This window comes from Rosa chinensis, chromosome 6, assembly GCF_002994745.2.
Source record: "Rosa chinensis cultivar Old Blush chromosome 6, RchiOBHm-V2, whole genome shotgun sequence".
Classification (NCBI taxonomy): Eukaryota; Viridiplantae; Streptophyta; class Magnoliopsida; order Rosales; family Rosaceae; genus Rosa; species Rosa chinensis.
In genome coordinates, this window is record NC_037093.1 from 39838972 (window position 1) to 39853225 (window position 14254).

At 36.0% G+C, this 14254-nt stretch overlaps 2 long non-coding RNA genes across 3 annotated transcripts; both read right to left on the reverse strand.

Moving 5' to 3' along the window:
* Positions 1-6001: 6001 nt before the first annotated feature.
* Positions 6002-7477, reverse strand: LOC112174138. The gene is made up of 3 exons (XR_002925857.2): positions 7414-7477; positions 6304-6455; positions 6002-6212 (listed from the first exon to the last, which is right to left on the reverse strand). It is a non-coding gene; the product is annotated as an uncharacterized LOC112174138 (long non-coding RNA).
* LOC112174139 lies at positions 7476-13439 on the reverse strand. 2 transcript variants are annotated; one of them, XR_002925858.2, is made up of 9 exons: positions 13145-13439; positions 13039-13094; positions 12699-12788; positions 11825-11891; positions 8756-8897; positions 8455-8572; positions 8188-8260; positions 7985-8087; positions 7476-7575 (listed from the first exon to the last, which is right to left on the reverse strand). It is a non-coding gene; the product is annotated as an uncharacterized LOC112174139 (long non-coding RNA). The 2 variants fall into 2 exon arrangements; XR_005801934.1 differs by lacking the exon at positions 8455-8572.
* Between the last annotated feature and the right edge of the window lie 815 nt (positions 13440-14254).

Here is a 14254-nt window from a genome sequence, read left to right on the forward strand (position 1 = left end):
CCGCCACATAAATTGTTAAACTTGAATTTGACATATTACTTTTGGTATCTTCATTGGAGATGCTCTTAGTACCATTTTGTAATTTACCACCAACCTCACACAATACATTTATAAGTTGAAAAACTCCAATGAATCCAGTTCCTCTTGTAGCTTCTTCAATAAATTTCCATCTTAGTCAATCATAGACCTTCGTTAAATGACTTTTTCATGCCATATAGTGATATAGCCATATGCCTTGTGCCTATCTTATTCATTGTACAAATTATTTGGAAATCGTCATTAGGAATTTAGAAGTTATTCACCAATAATGCAAGGGAAGTGAAATTCACACTCCCTATTTTACAATACACACTCTATGTTTCATTTTTCAGTATCTTAAGTTTTTTTTTTTTTTTAGGGTAAATTGTAAAATTGTGATGTTGAGATACCAAAAAAAAAAGGGTCCGGATTAATGGACACACTATTTGACACTAGGCCTGGCAACATGCGGGTATAGTGCGGGTATGGTGCGGGTTCTTAACGGGTCGACCCCGTAAGAACCTGTTAGCTTAACGGGCTTCGCGGGCCAAACCCGGCGGGTTTGCGGGTTTTCCGTTGGAACCCGTTAAAACCCATAAACATTTTAAAAAAAAAAACTTTTTATCAAAGCAATTAAAACCAATTAAGACTTATGTATATAACCCCTCATTTGCCATTTTCTCTATATGAACTTTTTTGGTTTTCTATTTTGAAATTTTTTATTTTCTATCTTTTTAGATTTTTTTTCCTTACCTTTTTTGACAAAAAATAATTCACAAATCACAATTATACGACAATCCAACGGTTGGATCACCTAGAGGATCATCTTTACCAATTTATACGATGATCCAACGGTCAGATCCTCACGGATCGCCCTTAATTTCATCCTCTCAAATTATACGAAGATCCAGCGGTTGGATCGTCCCGGATCGCCCTTAGAATCATCCTTACAAAATTATATAACGATCCAACGGTCGGATCCTCACGGATCGCCTTTTGAATCATCTTTGCAAAATTATACGAAGATCCAACGGTTGGATCGTCCCAGATCGCCTTTAGAATCATCCTAACAAAATTATACGACAATCCAACGGTAGAATCCTCACGGATATCCTTTTAAATTGTCTTTTCACAATTATACGAAGATCCAACTGTCGGATCCTCATGGGGAATAAGAAAAATTATAAAAATACCCTGGTTGAAAAAAAAAAAAAAAAATGGGGAACCTGTATGGGTAATGGGAAATGGGTTTTTGGGAAAGATTTTGAGTTAAAGGGTTCCAATGGGTTTAGCCCGCAAAATCAGTTAATTTGCGGGTTTTTTGAGTCCGGGCTTTTTTTAGCCTGGATTAATAAACTGGCAGGTTTGTGCGGGTATAATGTGGGTTTGCGGGTTACGGATTTAAATGCCAGGCCTATTTGACACCATAATTTACACTTCTTTTGAGCCCTTAGTTATAAAAATATTGAATAGTTCTGATTAATATTTGTCCTTAATAACATAGCATTAAATTTCTTCCCAAGAAAAAAATTAAAATAAAATAAAATAAAATTTTCATTATGAAAGAGAACTAAAATAGAAGATTGGATTAGAACAAATATTACACGATCAAAATTTAACAAGACGTACCAGAAGAATAAGAACTCCATCTTCTGAACAAGAACACTTGCATTCGTTTTGTCCAAAAAAAAAAAAAAAACTATTAACCCCAATTTCAAAACCTAAATCATAAAATAAATAATAATCTACAACTCTACTTCTCTAGTTCGATGGACATATCACCTATGGTTTCATAATTGGTCTTTGATCTGTAAGTACCAACACGCGTCCATAGGAAGCGATGTATGGCTTCAAACTGATCTGGCAAATGATGGTAATAATTAGTACATGCAGTAATAACAATGGTAGCTTTCTTGTGGCAATTCCTGCTTTTGCACCAAACATAGTCAGCAAGATCTGCAAATAACGGAACCTTTAAGGAGCTTTGGGATGTGGAGAAAAAAGCTTCATCAATATATACCATAGGAGTTTTAGGTGCTTCTGATGAATTCAGTTCATCAAGAGTATCCCATTTCGGGTTTAAACAGCTATGGTGCTTATGCTGGTTCGGTAGAATAGAAATTTTGGTGATCAGATCGTTTTGCTTTCTCCATCTCTATAATGGTTTCATAATTCGTAGCTACGTTATTTTGGTGTTACTGGCTATAATGTCAGGCTTCCTCCATGGAGGATTGAATTATTTATTTCCCTTTTCGATATTCTTTTTTTTTAATAAGAATTTCATCAATTTTCGTTTCATGCTTGCTAGAAAGATGAATTATTGTTCTCGTTTGTTTTTTTTTTTTAGTAAATGAAGATTTCATTGATAATCGTAGGCCATAATGACACTTACAAATTTCTCAGAAAACGGGAATCTTCCACTATTTGCTTAAGACATTGAAGCTCACTTAAACAAGGAGCCTAACAAACTACAACATTATTCTACAAAGAGATAATTTTGTGTGAAAACTTCCTTTGCCAATGCGCTCAATTGCGGTGCGCCAGAAGCTTCCATTAGCAAGATGTAAAGAGAAAACATCATAATCTGCTGACTAAAAAAGTTAAACATAAACGTAGCTTATTGAATGACGCCACGGGGGTCCCAAATACGAAACCCTAAGGAACTAGAGCCCATATTTCTTGTAACGTCCCGTATCTCAATTACCCGTTTACTAGTCATTTGGACGGTAAACGACTTTTATTTTCACTTTTACTATCGTTCCAGTACGTTTAGTGGCCCTAAAAGTCGACTTTTTGTTCCGGTCAAAATTTGAGAAAATGTTCTTCATGAAAGTTGTAGGGGACGTTAAACCGAGCGCGTGCATATGTAGTACGTAAAAATTGGACTTAGTATGTGAGAGTTATGGCTAAAAATGTAGAATTTACTGTTCATGGTAAGTTATATATATATGGAAATTACTGTTGGTAGATTTCTATTTTGGGAAATCTACCCAACCGGGTAACTCTCCTTTCTCTCTCTCCCCGACTCTTTCTCCCCTCTCGGCCCGATCTCTTTCCCCTCCGGTTTCTTCCTCCTCCGGCCGACCCAGGACGTAATCCGGCCACCCTCAAGCTCGGTTTCTTCCTCCGGTCACATCTGTGGAGGTATCTTTGGACGATTTGGCCGGAAAAGCTCGGATCGAAGGGAATTCCTCCCCGGTTGCAGTTTTGGGATTTTGCCGATTTCCAGCCATTCCGGCCACCTCCGGCCGCCATATTCCCATCGAAGGGTTCTTGGAGCTCCGGGGCTTTCCTTCACCGGCTCGATTCGGCCACTTAGAGGACGTGAGGAGGATTCCCTCGAGGAGGGTTCGGATCGACGGCAGGATTAGCCGTACACTGTGAGTGGACTTTTGTTTTTAAGTAATTGATGCATGCATTATTTTAAAAAAAAATATGCTCTATTTATTCATCAATTTATATTTCGAGTATGAGATTATAAATTGATTTCGTATTATCTCATATTAATACTTTGATTATTGATTCGTTTCCGAGCTTTTGAGTTATAATCTTAATGGTGAAATTATCTTATTTCCGAGGTGATTTCCGGAATTATTCTCTAATTATATTTTATTTCGATTTGAGACTTTTAAAGGAGTTTCAAAATGGGATTTCGATGGAGTTGTATTTCCTCTTTTTTTTATCGACTTCGGTTTTGGCATTGAGAATGCCTTGTTGTTGATTTTGGAAATGGATTTTGTTCCGGTTTACGAATAATATTATTTCTGCCTATTTACTTTGAATTTGAGATGATCTTGGCGTGCGGGGTCACGTCTTTATACACTTGGATTCTTATTTCGTGAGATATGTGGGGAAACTATACAGATTTATTGGCTTTCTACGATCTTCTTCCTCACCATACGCGGGTCATGTGAATAGGTCTCCTCCTCACTTACTTTGTGTTTGTGAGTGGCAGTGAGGTAGCTTTCTCCTCCTCACGTGGGTGGTAGTAGAGGTGATATTCTCCTCCTCACACAATCTTTGTGTGAATGGAAGTTGAGGTTATTAGTTCTCCTCCTTGCACAATCTATGTGTGAGTGGCAGTCGAGGGTAGGTTGAGCCTGAGGGGCTCCATTCCCGTATGGTGAACCCATTTTCCCCATGTTCTTTTGTTGTTGTTCTTGACTAGCGGGGCTAGTCGGTCTTTTCTTAATTATTGCATGCATCAGGAGTTTTATTGAGATAAATGTGGAAAAGTATAAAACCCTTTTTCTTTCAATTATTTATTTTTGTCCACTCACGCTAACGTTTTTATATACTTTTCCCTGGGCCCTTCGGTTTCAAATGCCCAGTTCGCAGTGTAGCTGTTCGGCTTTAGGAGTTGAGGCTTAGCACCACCGCTGTCACCTATCCCTCGTAGGTTACTTGCTAACCTACTATGTGTATCGTTATTCTTTTGGTTCTAGACTGCTCTGATAACCTTGAGATTCTGTGTATTATTATTGTAACCTTTGACTTGGTTGTAATTTTGAGTTAATTGGATAATTTGGTACTCTAAATTGTGAAGTTGTGCGGTTTTGGGAGCAGGGTGGCTCCAGGAGTTTTGGGAGGGTTGTTTAGAAGTGAAATTGAAATTCTACAGGTTTTGGGTTACCCATTTTTAAGGAAGGTTATGCCGAAATCTTTGGTAAACCTTCTTTAAAGGTGGGTCCAGCAGGGCCACTTCGGATTCCAGGGTGGAATCCGGGGCGGACCTTGTCATTTCTGGTCCACGAAAGGGGCCAGATCCAAGCAACATTCTCAAAAACTGTGGACACCCAATTGGCCGTCATAATTGGTTTGGGCCTCATAATTGATATGGGCTTCTGAGTCAGTTTGGGCACCTAATTAGAATTGGGCCTCCCAACTAATATGGACATGCACCCATCCTGCCTCATCAGCGATGACAGCCATCTTTTTGAATCAACATTTCATAAGAATTGTAATTCTTATGCTCTACTAATTATTATTATTATTTTTTTTAACCAAGATGATAATCCTATGGTCTTGCAATTTGAGGTTCCATAATGCAAGATATGCAAGGCATTTATAGTTTGTGGGACAATTATTTTGGATCTGATCTTGTCGAGTTCTACTTCTATGTTTAAGTAGTTTTGTTTTCTTACTTGTGCATTGTCACAATAATATTTCATGATTATTGTTTCTGCATTGGATATTTTTTATTGAAAGCTGCACGTTGGCATTTGTAGCATGGACTGGATGATGATTCCTTTGAGAATTTCAGAGGTGGGCTAATGGCAAAGCTATTGGCGGAAAGTTCATCCCTTATAAATGAGGGAGCGGCTGGAATACGCCCTACGTAGGGTGCGCCCTCGTGGGCCCGTCCAGCGTGGCTTGCTCACGTCCACACGATTTGAATTACAAGGACAGTAGTGTAATTGCAAAGCTAACTTTCGTTATCAGTAAAGTAGCTGCCGTTAGTGTAGAAAGCTGAGGGTATTAATGTAATATAAGAAACAAGGTAAAAGGGGCTAAGGCTCGTGTTATCATCTTCATCTTTCTTCATTTCTTGTTCATAAACACATATATGGCCTTGTCCAGAGACTACTTTGAATTGTTGGGCGACAATTCATGCCGTACGTCTTTTCAGGGCCTTATCAAACCTGATGACGAGTTGCTATGTCCCAAGTTCTTGATCAATTTCGAGGCCATTATCGGACGCTGCCGCTACACTGGAGTTGTAGGCCAAGAAGAAATCACCGAAGCCTATATCGGCTCCTCCATTGAGCTCCAGTATAACCCCAACAACCACACTTGAGACCTACAGCGTATTCTCCTATCCAACAAGCTTTGGGAGCTGCTGCAAGTTCCAGTCGAGAGATGGGTAGAATATAGGGGAAGAGAGAGATCGAAGTATTGAACAGACACCACTAGACAAGCTACCCGCGCTTTGCTGCGGCAAATTTGTTGCAGAATTTGTTCTTATCAACAAATTAGACTGATGAAATACAAAAAGGAAATTATTATATATTACTGAAATTGTGAAACAGTTTTTACATACTTTACATTTTAGTTCAAGTGCATTGAATTGGAACTGGTACAATCTTGCTAGCTATACAAAAATGTTATAAGTTAATCTAACAAAAGCTGCTGCTTGAGGTTGTTCAATATAGTAAGTGCTCCAATTGTTGAAAAGGTGATTGTTTGGGTTGCAGCTGCGGAAGATGTTGGAGTTGGTTAGCAAAAGTTGTTACTGAAGTCTGTTGAAAAAAAGTCATTGCTCCAGTTGGGAGCTGTACAACATACTCTCCAACTAATTGGTTGATTGCACTTGTACAAAAAGAATAGTTGCTGTAGTTGCAGCTGCACTGCTTCCAAAGAATTGTTCTGCTTGTTTTCCGATCAGCATAACTGTTGCTTGATTATCAGCATCCTCAATGGTCATGTGGACTCTGTAACTGCATGTAAAGCAGAAAAGTTATTTATTATTATTTTTATTTATTTATTTTGTTATGATTGTTTTGAGAATAAGTTAGAGTGGAAAAGAAAAACTAACTGCAATGTATAGTATAATAGATTTTTAATATCATTCCTTGTTACAAAATTAAGAAATACTAATAGTATAACAGTAAGGTATAAAATATTTAGTTGAAAACCACAAAAGGGAATACTGCATAGAAATTAAGTCACAAAGCTTAATAGAAGCAATGAACTCACCAAGAACAAAAGTTTCTTGAAATCATTGTAAATAAAACTCATAAAGAGTATCATCAATATCATAAGCATGAACAGAACTGAAAAAGTTCAGCAAGAATGTCACATGTCATTTCAATTTTGAAAACCTATCCCTGAAAATGATCAGATTTTTAATCACTTAAACCCTTCAAATCAGAGGTGTATTGTTTACCTCATGCCTTCAAAGAATACAAACTCATTATTCAATCTCAGCTCACACAAAAGAGCGAAAATTTTTTGGTTAATATAACACAATCACAAAGTCTTAGCAAAACCAATGAACAGCCAAAATGTAAATCCAAATCACATCCAATAATTCAACAGAGAGATACAGTGTTCAGATTTTTAGTGAAATTAGTGTAACTCCTTAAATTTCATAACTAAAAACAAAATTTAAAACTAATTAAGTTGGCTACCTTCTTGTGGTATTAATTTCTTGAGGAACAGTTTTAGTTGATTCAGATATGAAATGTTTACATACAGGAAAAAATACAGAGGAAAAAACAGAAGGAATCAGAAAATATAGCAATGAATTCTGGTGAATTAACATAATCTAATTATATTTGAATTTATATACAAAACATAGCAAGGAACTCCTGAGTTGATTGCTGCAAAGTTCAATGAACTTCAAAATTAAAAAAAATAGTGGGAGATAGAGATAAAAGAGTTTAATTATTTGACCAGGGATGAGGTGTCTGTATGCCATGGTGTACACAAATGAGTTCACCGCTATTTTCCTTTACTTAATTTTAGTTGTCGGAAACAGCTTGCCCATCCTTTATACCACCAACCATTATGTGTTGGAAATTTACGGATTGAAGTGCTGCAATAGACAATCTCTTCCTGTGATGTATATATTTTGTTAGAATATAGTCAAATGTAGAATCTGTGTTGAACTAAATTTATAAACAATATTGAAAAAAATGAAAGAAAGAAAGAAAGAACTGTTTACTCAAGTATGATTAAAATGTTTAAAGGAGGATATATGTTGTAATTGAACAATGATATATTATTTGAACAGTATATATGTGTTGTATAAATTTTAAAGCATTTTCTAAAAATCAACTTGCGAGCAAATTATAAGCAACTCAGATATACAGAATGTAAAAAACTATAGAAAGTACTGGAATTTACTTTAATTCTCATTCAGTATATTGCATAAATAGTGAACTGTACGAATTAGAAATTTGATAAAATGAGCAGCATAAACAGGCAGAGAACAATTGAAATTGTAAAAGTTGTGACATTTAACCTCTGAAGTTCAAGTTCAAGCTCGGCCTCTAGTTACTGATCGACTTTGAACTCTCCTTAGCTTTCTTCTCATACGAATCTCTAACATCATACTTGTCCTTATTCTGTTCGGGAGACGTGTATAAACGTTATTCATGTAGCACAATTGAATTTCAATATATACACCAAAATAAAAAACTAAAGTTGAGTGGCATCAATCATCACCTGAAAATAAGCCTTGAGCCTCTTTTTGAGAATTGCATGTCCTTTTGTCAATAGTTGGAAAGCTCTCATGCATCTGAGATTGCATATATTGACACAGAATTAGTTGAAACTAACCATGTGAACTTTTGTGTGACATAAATTTATATACATACATACACTATCCATGTATATCTAGCTAATTGTGAATTAATTTAGGGATATACTATATCATGTTTATATGCTTAGTTACAGGATATGAAGTTCAGCTGCGCTCTTTTATAGGATTACCTCCATTTCCAGCCCAACAATATTCCCTCAATTCAAATCATCTAATGACCAGCAAGATACCAATGTTTCTGGGGTGTGTATTACAAAGGAGACCTTGTCAAATGAGTAGGGAAAAATACTGGAAAAAAAAATGATGCCAATAAGACCATTGTGCAACACAGCAATATTCAAGCACATTAATTTGATATAAGAAAGTATATATCAACTGGCCTTTTTCATTGTTCTTCGACAAAAGGAGGTTGACAATTCGAATCAAACATCAAGTGGAATTGAACATAATTTGTCAAATAATGACATGAACCTGCAACTGGAGCCTCTTCACAGTCAACATTATCTTGCTCTTCATCTTCAAATTTTGACTTCATGCCAACCTAACGACTCTTTGCTGCTTCTTCTTCTCATATTTTTCTTAAAGCAGCATAATATGCTTTGAAATACTCATCCTATAAAACAACGAAGAAACAATTGAGTGATGTTTTGTACCTTATTGAAGCAAAATATGAGTTACATTCTTTCTGTTTTTTTTTTTTTGTGAAGGGGGTTGGGGGAGGTCTAACATCAAGGTTGAAAAGAAACTTGCATCTACATCTTTGACTCTATTACTCTATCTAAATTTCAATTGTGAAGTTCACACAATACATAGATATTATTGTATAGGAAGTAAACCCAGAAACTGAAAAGATGAAGAACATTCGAGGAAATCAAGATTAAATTCCAGAATAATAGAAGCGGCCACCAAAAAAAAAAATAACAAATTACATATAAGTGTCATTTTAAGACTTTAATTAGTCATAAAGCCACTTAAACTTTTTTGTACACATAAGGCCACTTTAGAGCCTAAAACCATCAGCTTCTTTTTGTGTTGTTCCTATTTTGCCCTCAACCCCCTTTCTCTCTCTTCTACGATAGAGCTAAACAGATCGCGTTCTCATATCTCTCTCTCCCCCTCCCTCCCTCCCCTTCACAAACTGACCTGACAACGTTGAGGACCTCACGATCTCGCCGGCGAAGCACCGATCATCAAACAGCGAGTGGATTTAGAACCTGGCTCGAAGCATCTAGTTCCCCGAAGCATCTGGTTCTCCACAAGCGGGGAGAGAGTGATCGAGCCTCTCCACTGTTCGAATTGGTCGTCGGGCTGCCCGGAGGTGGTGTGCATCACCGGAGGGAATGGCTTCATCGACCACGGTCAGAGTCTCCTCCATCTTCTGCATCGACCAGATCGTCATCCTTGTCGTCCACAAGATCTAGTATGCGAGCTAGGGTCGTGGATCTGGTATGCGAGTTGAGGTCGTGGATCTGGAGCTAGGCTCCGGTGATTTGGACCGACGAAAAATGATGTTTAACGGTGATGACCAATGGTCTCTCCCTCAGTTCCCAGCACTGTGATCTCCGGCAGATACAGCGTTTTCCAAGGTGTGGAGGAGCGAGTTCAGAGGCATTTGTTTCATGAGATCGAACTGTTGGTTCGACGACGATTACAACGAGGTGATCTGAGAGATTATGGCGAGGTCTGGTTCGAATCCGCTCCGTCTCGTAAGCCCCTCTCTCGAACGACGTCGTTTTTTGGTGTGAATTTGAGTATATGTTGAGCATATGTTGAATGATTTCTCCATGTTCTATGCATATGTTGAATGATTTCTCCATGTTCTATGCACATAAAGTTACTTGTTTTGACCTTGAAGATAAGCTACTTGTTCTGACCTTGAAAGAGAAAGATTGATATTGGAATATTTGTTTCTTTGATTAGTAAGTGATTAAGCTGGTGGGATTGACTAGATATGTCAATATGAATAATTTCGTGTTTAATCAAAATTCACGTTAGTACCTTTTTATAACTGTTATAATAGTTTTTCAACGAAGTGATAGTAGCTTTTTATGTCTCTGTTAGTGTCTTTTTAAGCTGATGTTAGTAGCTTTTATTATAATGGATTTTTAGCACAGTAACAGTAGCTTTCTACATCCATTGTAATATATTTTCACAACTATGGTAGTAGATTTTTAAAACTATAGAAGTAGCTTTTCATTTTCATAGCTTTGTTAGACTTTGAGAATAGCTTTCTTAGTCTGTGAAAGTAGTTTTTTTTCTACTTGGTAGTACTTTTGGTTTTTGTGAGAGTAGGTTTTGATGTTGGCTAGTATAGTTTCTGTTTTGCTTGATAGTAGCTTTTGGTGATGGTAAGAGTAGCTTTTGTTACTGGTGATGGTGACAGTAGCCATTTGTTGTTGGTGAGAGTATCTTTTTGTGTCGGTGACAATAGCTTTTGTTGCTGGTGACATAGCTTTTGTGATCTCGTTGGAAATTTCACCATCGTTGCTTTTGTTTATGACAGTAGCTTTTGTTGTTGGTGATAGTAGTTTTTGTGACCTCGCCGGAAATCTCACCAGCGTAGCTTTTGTTGCTAGTGACAGTAGCTTTTATTGCTAGTGATAGATCTTTTTGGTCGCCGGAGTTTGCCGGAGACTCGCCGGAGTTGGTCGGAAGTTGGCCGGAGACTCGCCGGAGTTGGTCGGAGGTTGGCCGGAGTCCCGCCGGAGTTAACCGGAGACCTCGCCGGAGAGAAGAGAGAGAGTGATTGTTGACTTTTTTTATTCTAGTGGCATGTATGTAAATATGTTAGATTTTTATATCCAAAATATAACACATTTTAAAATCTAGTGGCCTTATGAGGGAAAAAACTAGTTGGTGGCCTTATGACAAAAAAAACATTTAAAGATGCACTTATATGTAATTAACCCAAAAAAAAAACCTTCATAGTCAAATTCATCAAATTTCATACATAAAACAGATTTCAGCTGAAAAAGAGGAGCACAGTTTATGCCAAATGAAGAAATTAAAGAAGCAGGGAGTGAATTACTTACTGATAGAAAACACAAACAATACCCAGATTCAAAAGCATACAGAGCAAGAATTAGAAGAATTACCTGATCTAAGTATTTTGTTTGCCACTATAATGGAACTTGAATTCAGAATACTTTCTCATGTTTTGTTAACATGTATGAATATATGTATAGAACTCAAATCAACTATTGTAATTGTTCCCACTAGGGTCACTTAAACATTAAATGGAAATCGAGAATCTAAACAATAGAAACATACCATCTTGATTTACTTGATTGACAAACCCCAATGGAAAAGCAGTAGGGAAATTTTGTTCTCCAATAGAACCCTTTTTTTTCCTAATTTTCTTTACCAAAATAAACTGAAAAGATACTTAAGAATCAGAAACCCATTATTACAACCAAGTATTTGAGAATGACAGAACATACCCAATTCAACTAAAACTAATCAGTTTCAAACAAAATCCAAGACAAAAAATTTGCAACATTTATAAGATCAATAATGTAAAGTAGGGATACATGTATTTACCAATATAGTATATCATTCCAGTTCAGAATGATGATAGTGATTTAGGATCCAGAAAAGCTTCTCCAATCTGAAAGCAGATGACAGAGAATGTCAGCAAACAATCAAATTTAATCAGTAACATATGAAATGTAAGAATGAAGGTACACTATTCCTGGCAAGTGAAACAGGGGTAACTGAATGCTGGCTTGATTTACTTTCTTCAATTTACCTTTTTTTTTTTCTTTTTTTTCGTTATTGGTATTGACCTTTTTCTGCTTTAAGGAATCTGACATTAGGATGCTAACATAAGAATGTTAAACTCCAGAACCTATTTATTTTGAAACATTGTAGGAAAACCTACAGCTATACAGAACTAGATTTGTCTATTTCTTATAAATGAGAAAACAGAACAGAGAAGGAAATAAAGTTTATGATTTTATTGTAGCCTTCTTTTAATTATAGTATGCACTTTTACAATGTTTAAATTCCTTTGGTTTTTGATTTACCATTGATAGTTAAATTAATAAAAAATTTATAAATAAGTTGGATTGATACAAAGTTTGGTATATAATTATCTATTATGCAGCAGAAATGTGTTATAAATAGTTTGTTGACTAATCTAAGTCGTAAAACTTCTTCCAGAAGAGGTTCTAGCATTTTGAGAAATGAGAAGTAATTTCTAAGCATCATGATAGATAACACATGTGTATGCATACGAAGAATCTATTACACTCAATTCACCTACGAAAATTGATAAAACAGCAAGAAGAATGGAATTATACACAGAAATTTCACTTTCATACCACATATCCTTTCATCTGTGATAACTACACTAATAATCATTGATCACAATGTTCGTTATACCACAACAACAACAACACAATTGACTCCATACCTGAATAACAATAGAACACGAAACCAATAGCAAATAACAGATACAGGAACCATGGCAGAAAAACAATTGAGACTCTCCTTTGCATAGAACCTACAAAATCAAAACAAAATAATCATCAGCACCCCAAAACAAACAAATCACCCAAAAAAATCAAAACCATATTAATTGAAGACCAAAATTTTTCAAATCGACATGAAACATGAAACTCATATCCCTGAAACATGAAACAATATCCCTGAAACATGAAACCCATATCAATTCAAAAGCAACGACCGCAAAAACCCCAATGAAAACTCAAACATCTAGAAATTTTCAAATCGCCGAAACATCAAAATCTCACCTCCAAGCTCTTCCAGCCAATTACTCAAATCACAAATTCCACAACAAACAATATCCCTGAAACATGAAAACCCATATCAATTCAAAAGCAGCTACACCCTTAGTACCTTCGATGTTAAACCTTTCACAATCCACGCAACCAACAGCCGACCACTTATCCAAACCGAACAGAAACCAATCTCTTCCCTTCTTCCCGTGATGATCCCAACAATTTAATAGCTTCTAGCCTTCTATCGCCTTCCTCTGCTCTACTCCCTTCGATTGCAAAAAGCCAACCTCACAATAGCCACTGTCGAATAACAACGCACTACACCAATGACACAGCGTATTTGACAAAAAAGACCAGGGGCAAAAGCGTCGCTTCAAATCGGGCCCCTTAAGAACAGTGCTTAGGAACAGTTACTCATCTTTGGTATATAGTAAATTATGTTTAGTTGCATCAGTTACTGCTTCTTATATGTGGTTGGATGAATGACTGATGTCAAGGTTGGTTGACATGGAGGTGAAGACACCTAGCAAATGTGTTGGCTGCAAAGGTTCGAGCCACGTGGGCTGCAAATATAGCTTATTCTTTTTTTTTTTGGGTAAAGGGAAATTTAATTTGTTTAACTTTTATCAATGTTTAATTTTTATACTAAGAAAAAATAAGTAATCATTTTGATTTTAATAGTAGAGAAAGGCTTTCTTTCATCGAACAAAAAAATAGTGGAGATAGACTTTTTAAATAAAAGAAATTTCTATTTTAATTCAAAAAAATAAGCATTTTAATTTTAATAAGTTACTTACTGTTTTTTTTTTTCTGATAGTACCAAGTTACTTACTGTTTAATTTTAAATGTTTCAATTTTTAATAATTTGTAAATCGCACAAAATCCTTATACGCTTATCCAAGTTGTCTAGCATGTTTATTGATAATAGTGAAAAATATACCTTTCAAAACGAACAAGGTGGAGGAAATAGAATTTATCAAATTCGATCGTTAGATATTATCATGACATAAAGAAATAGTTATGATCAAAGTTTTAATTTTTTTCGTCATAGTTTGATTCTCGATCTACATGGTCAACCATAAACCCTAAATACACATAATACTAAAATGTTCATAACCGCTCACTAGCATCTTATTTTGGATCGCACAAAATACTTACATGCCCACTAATGTAGTTTAACTTATTTTATTAGTTACATGTAGAAGTATACCTTCTAAGAAAAACAAGA